Genomic DNA, 6325 nt, shown 5'->3' on the forward strand with positions numbered 1-6325 from the left:
GTCAGCATGGCTTTGTGCGTGGTCTGTTATGTTTAACCAATCTATTAGAGTTTTCCGACGAGGTTACAAGGAAAGTGGATGAAGGGAAAGCAGTGGATGTTGAAAAAATGGACTTCAGTAAGGCCTTTGACAAGGTCCCGCATGGGAGGTTAGTTAGGAAGATTCAGTCGCGAGGTATACATGGAGAGTTAGTAAATTGGATTAGACATTGGCTCAATGGGAGAAGTCAGAGAGTGGTAGTGGAGGATTGCTTCCCTGAGTGGAGGCCTATGATTAATGGTGTGCCACAGGGATCAGTGCTGGGTCCATTGTTATTTGTCATCCATATCAATGATCTGGATGATAATGTGGCAAATTGGATCAGCAAATTTGCTGATGATACAAAGATTGGAGATTCAGTGGACAGTGAGAATTGCTTTCCAAGCTTGCAGAGGGAATTCGACCAGTTAGAGGAATGGGCTGAAAAATGGCAGATGGAGTGTAATGCAGACAAGTGTGAGGTATTGCACTACGGAAGGTCAAACCAAGGTAGCATATACAAGGTAAATGGTAGGGCACTGAGGAGTGCAGTAGAACAGAAGGATCTGAGAGTACAGGTACATAATTCCATAAAAGTGGCTTCACACGTAGATAGGGTTGCAAAGAACGCTTTTGGAACATTGGACTTTATAAATCAAAGTATTGAGTATAAGAGTTGGAATGCAATGGTGAGGTCTGTAAGACGTTGGGGAGACCGAATCTGGAGTGTTGTGTGCAGTTCCGGACACCTAATTACAGGAAAAATATTAATAAGGTTGAAAGAGTGGAGAGAAGTTTTACAAGGATGTTGCCGGGTCTTGGAAAACTGAGTTACAGAGAAAGGTTGAATAGGTTAGGACTTTATTCCCTGGAGCGTAAGAGAATGAGAGGTGATTTCATAGAGGTGTGTAGATACAGTAAACGCAAGCAGAATTTTTTCCACTGAGGCTAATAGGTATCTGTCAGTCTCATGAGACCATGGATTTGCGCCAAGGATGTTTTTTTTTTCCACGGCGCAGGCCTGGGCAGGCTTGTATGGGAGACCAGCAGTTCCCAAGCTGCAGGCCTTTCCCTCTCCACGCCACCGATGTTGTCCAAGGGAAGGGCACTAGGACCCAAGCAGCTTGGCACCGGTGACGTCGCAGAGCAATGTGTTGTTAAGTGCCTTGCTCAAGGACATAAACACGCCGCCTCAGCTGAGGCTCAGGTTACTAGTCCGATGCCTTGTCCACCAGGCCACGCGCCAACACTGAGGCTAGGGGAGTGAAAAAAAATCAGAGTTCATAGGTTAACGGTGAAGAGGGAAATGTTTAAAGGGGGGCTTCTTCATGCAGAAATCGGTGGAAGTGTGGAATGAGCTGCCAGATGAAGTGGTGAATGCGGGCTCACTTTTGATATTTAAGAAAAAATTGAGCAGGTATATGGAAGAGAGGGGTTTGGAGGGATATGGTCCAATTGCAGGTCAGTGGGACTAGGCAGAAAAATGATTCGGCACAACCAAGAAGGGCCAAAAAACCTGTTTCTGTGCTGTAATGTTCTATTGTTCTATAGTTCTATCTGGTTGTCTCTGAGAGAGGTTATATCTAAACAAACCACAGTGGGCTTCGTAGTCGCCCTGGATTTTTACGTAAAATAGCAATTAATATTGCTATTATCGCTATTCTTTCGCTTGACTTTGCACAGTTTGTTTTGTTACACATATTGAGTGTTTTGGCCGTCAGTGCGGTCCTTCATGGATTTTATTCTGTTTCTTTGATGCCCGTGGGAAAGTGAAACTCATTGCACATTGTGATATATGTATGTGATATATGCTGTGATGCAAAATTTACTTTCTGCTCTGAACTTTGAACCAATTGGGCCGAAGGATATTTTCCGTGCTATTCGATTTAAAATATTTGCATTGCAAAACAAGGAAGACTGGCCTGTTAAACCACAAAAAGTGAATATAATCCGGTCCGGAATGATTAATCCGATATTCCCAAATCCAGAAAGGTGTTAGACACACGTTACTGAGCTCCACGGCAGATGTGCGCTTAAGAACGACGATGTAAAATGCCGTTTCGATATAAAGACCAACAACGTGTTTGAATGGCCCCGATGTCATTCTGTCCAAACAACAACCACGGCTGAGAAGGTGACACAGACATTCCTCACTGAGGCCACTTTCTCATCAAACACGGCAGCCCGAATCCCATGTAATGTGACCCGTTGTTCAGTTCTATGTTGTGACTAAAACAAAATCTTTATCTTAATTGCTTCTTTCGCATACTCCCAAACAGTTCACGCTTTGGTCGCTCAGTAAAATTACAGTGATTGCATTATAAAAACAGCACGTGAAAAACAGAGTATTTGTCAGGAGTGGGGTTCGAACCCACGCGTTGGAGACCAGAACACTCGCGTTTACTAGGAAGCGACTTACTCGCCTTAGGTCTGGCGCCTCAGACCACTCGGCCACCCTGACAGCCCCTGCAGTACTGTCTCCACATGCCAGATAAACAGCTGTATTTCGGAATAGTCTGAATGACAACTTTGATGAGAGGGTATACATACAAAAACACTCTATATCCTGGGATTTTAAATGAATATGGACGGGATGCATTTTCTCAGATTGCCGAGCATGTGCGGAATCAGAGCGTACAGCATCACAGCACTGGAATTGTGCTGCACTCCGTTCAGGCCATCCTCCAGAGAAAGGATGACGCGGATTCGGAGAGTGTGCAGAAGAGCATCACCAAGATGCTACCTGAATTAGACGGTTTGTGCAATAACGAGAGTTTAGTAAAACTTGTTTTTTTTTCTCTGGAGCATCGGAGGTGAGGGGGAATCTGATACACGTTTCTTAGATTTTCAGACATAGATAATGGTAGAGCAAACAAAAGTTATCTCCATTCCAGGGTTTACATGTCTTTAAACGATCCCCTCTTAGGGCATACATTTCAAGTAAGAGGGGACCGTTTTAAACAAGATATGCCAACACACTATCCCGCTATATCGGCAAGACCAAGGACTTGTCTTTTGTCTGTTGTCTTCAGCAGAGGGAAAACCAAAGGTTCTCGAGCTAGTTCTCCTTGGAGGATCAGAGGCAGGACGCATCTTTAACTTTAAATTGTTGGAATGACTATTTCCTCTGCTTTCTTAGGAGACTGCAGAGATTCAGCATGACATCAAAAACCTTGATGAGCTTCTATAGATGTGTCGTAGAGACTATATTGTCTGTCTGCAACAAGACGTGGTACGGAAATACCGTACCTTTGAAGGAAAATCTTTAAAAAGTTAGTGAATTCGGCCCAGTCCATCACGGGAAATCACTCGCAAACATTAAGCAGATCCACATAAAACGATGTCATCGGAAAACAGCATCCACCGTCAGAGGTCGTCTCCATCCTGCCACGCTCTTTTTGCGCTGCTGTCATCGGGTAGATGGTACAGGAGCCTCAGGACTCGCACCGCCACGTTCAAGAACAGTTACTACCCATCGGCAATCAGACCTTTGATCAACAGGAGATAATGTACGCTCACATGCCCATCCATTGAATAATCTGACAACCAATGATTTCACTTCAGAAACTTTTCTATATTGATAGCTGAGTATGCCAGGAGGAGCTCAGCAGACCAGACAGCATCTGTGGAAAAGCGTAAGCAATCGGCGTTTCGGGACGAGATGCTTCACCGTGAATTGTTTTTCTGAATAATTCACTCACTCAGAATTCGGTGTACGGTGATCTGTTGCAATACGATGAACAGTGTCAAAAACATAATCTTATCCTCCCAACAGTTTTTCCAATCCACCTCAACAAGCCAGGTTTTGTTTGCAGAAATAACGTCGCCTCGATTGAATGCTTAAAGACAAATTTTGTCAGGAGTGGGATTCGAACCCACGACCCCAGATGGAGACCAGAACCCTCCGGTTTGTCGGAAGGACATTCATTCCTTGAGTCTGGCGCCTTAGACCACTCGGCCATCCTGACAACTTCTGATGTGTGTTTGAGAACGGAATAAATGCCTGATTTGTAAGAATGGTCATATACACTCAAACACATATATCATCCTGTCAATCGGAAATGAAAGCGAGAGTATTACAGTTCGCTCAGGTTAGGCAGTTTTTGTGGAGAGTGAAGCTGTAAAATATTACAATTCGAAGACTCGTGAAACGCGTCTCGGCAAGAATTTGGGAAGGACGTTTGCTGAGATGGATGAGAACGCTTGGAAGACTCATCGCTTTCACATTTAGGGAAGTGGAGAAATAAACGTTTATGGACAGGACTGAATCTAAAAACTGGGTGGGAGTTGATCGCAACAATGTCAACAGAAACTGAACGCAGGGGGTTTTAATTATACCCGGCAACGCTGCTTTACAGATGGATGTTGTTAAGTAGACTATAAGGCCCAATAATCTCATGAATTTGGAATAAAGCGAAGATGTGACAAGGTTCACAGGAAAATGAGACATCGTGCGGAAAGGCCGTTCGGTCTACTGTGTCTGTTTCATCAATCCGTCATGGATGAGTTATGACAGTCAGAATGTTGTTCAGGCTTGTAGGTCAATGTTTAATCTGAGGGAGGAGACGGAAACAGGGTCTTGTTGGACGTTTGAGCAGCGGCCCTTCTGAGAGATGAGACGCTTAACAGAACGTAATTCGCTCAGGTTCTCTGATCCAGTGTTAAAGGCACAGAACACATTAACGTATGACAGGGACAAGCGGGCGGCCACCGTCTAAGTAAAAGGCTCCTCGCGGGATGTGGAAGTCGGGGATACCTCCGGAGTTCCTGATGACGACACCTGCGAGAAGCGCGCACAGCTGCATCTTGACAATCCGCCCTATGGCGTGATGGACTAGGACATATAGGGTGGTAGATACATCCACGGTGCAGGACATAGGGAACTGTGGGACAGTCAGGAAGAGGAAACGATTTAAAGAGGCAGTGCAGACTATCCCTATGGCCATCACCATCAGAAACATCTGGATGCGGTTTGTGGTTGGATGACCTGGTGGGGAAAAGCCACAGCGGTCGGACCTCTGGCCCTGAGTCTGGTTTTCTGACTCAAAAGGGAAGGGGAAGACAGATTCCTGGATGGTATGTTACCTCCCGGGTGCCAGGGTCCGGGACAACGTGGATCAAATCCTGAACATTTTTCAGCAGGAGCGTGAGCAGGCAGCGGTTGTGGTACCAATGACATCGGACTGACGACTTTCTGCAATGGAAATTCAGAGAGTTAGGTGCTGAGGTGGAGGTCAGGATCTTCGGGGTTGTGACAGCGACACTTGCCGCGTTCTAATGGGGCAAGAAATGGAAATATGATACAGATTAACACGTGGCTAAGGGTTTGGTATAGGAGACAGGCCATACGATTTTTCGATCACTGATCTCTCTTCCAGGGAAGCTGAGACCAGTGGATAAAGACGGTTTGTGCGTGAGCTGGAAGTGTAGTAATATCTTGTCTGAAGGTTAGTTAGCGCTGTATGATGAAGCTTAAACTAGATTTACAGGGGAATTGGAACCAGGGTGCCAGAACCGCTAATGCGGAAATTGTGCAGACATGTTGATAAGATCTCACACAACGTCATGAATGCAATCATTGAGCAAGGTCCGACTGGTGGCCTGAGGTGCGTATATTTCAGTGGTAGAAGTATCTGAGAATAAGCCGGTGAACTCACTGCTTGGATCAAAACCTGGAATCATGGTATCTTAGCCGATAATGAGACTGGGTTGCAGGAGAGTCTGGTCTGGCAGTTCAGTATTTCGGAGTCCCTTTGCTTCAAAAGTGATAGAGCGGGATGGACTAAAGGTGGAGAGTAGAATTAACAGTCAAGGAACATTCTCGGCTGTCTTCCGTCAGGGCAGAGGCAGAATTCGGCTAATCTAGGTCCCTCTCCTCCGCGGGGTCGTTTAAGGCGCTCAAAGGCCCCAACAGACGCGCAATGGGTGAAACCGCAAACAAGGAAAGGTATGATCATGTTAATGGGGATAGAGTACTGCCCACCCAATGGTCAACAGTATTTAGACGGCCAACTTTGTGGAGATATAGCTGTGTATAGCAGGAGCATTACGGTTGTGAGAGTGGGTGTTTTTAACATTCCGCCCGTTGAATGTTAATTCCACACTTGTAAACGACAAGATGGGTAGGTGATCGTTCAGGATATTTTTTTTCTTTTGTGCGTTGAGGAACCAACGAGAGCGTGCTCGATACTTGATCTGCTATGATGAAATAAACGTGAAGTAAATGAAACAGGACAAGCGATAGAGGCTTGGTTTAACGAATACTTTGTAACTCGTGATCACAATGCCATTGGTTTCAATATACAAA

At 45.3% G+C, this 6325-nt stretch overlaps 1 non-coding gene across 1 annotated transcript; it reads right to left on the bottom strand.

The window, feature by feature from the left end:
* Positions 1-3872: 3872 nt before the first annotated feature.
* Positions 3873-3986, bottom strand: trnal-caa (transfer RNA leucine (anticodon CAA)). Its single transcript has 2 exons — positions 3949-3986; positions 3873-3907 (listed from the first exon to the last, which is right to left on the bottom strand). It is a non-coding gene; the product is annotated as a tRNA-Leu (tRNA).
* Positions 3987-6325: the final 2339 nt, after the last annotated feature.

Source organism: Hemitrygon akajei, unplaced genomic scaffold, assembly GCF_048418815.1.
Source record: "Hemitrygon akajei unplaced genomic scaffold, sHemAka1.3 Scf000109, whole genome shotgun sequence".
NCBI classification, from domain to species: domain Eukaryota; kingdom Metazoa; phylum Chordata; class Chondrichthyes; order Myliobatiformes; family Dasyatidae; genus Hemitrygon; species Hemitrygon akajei.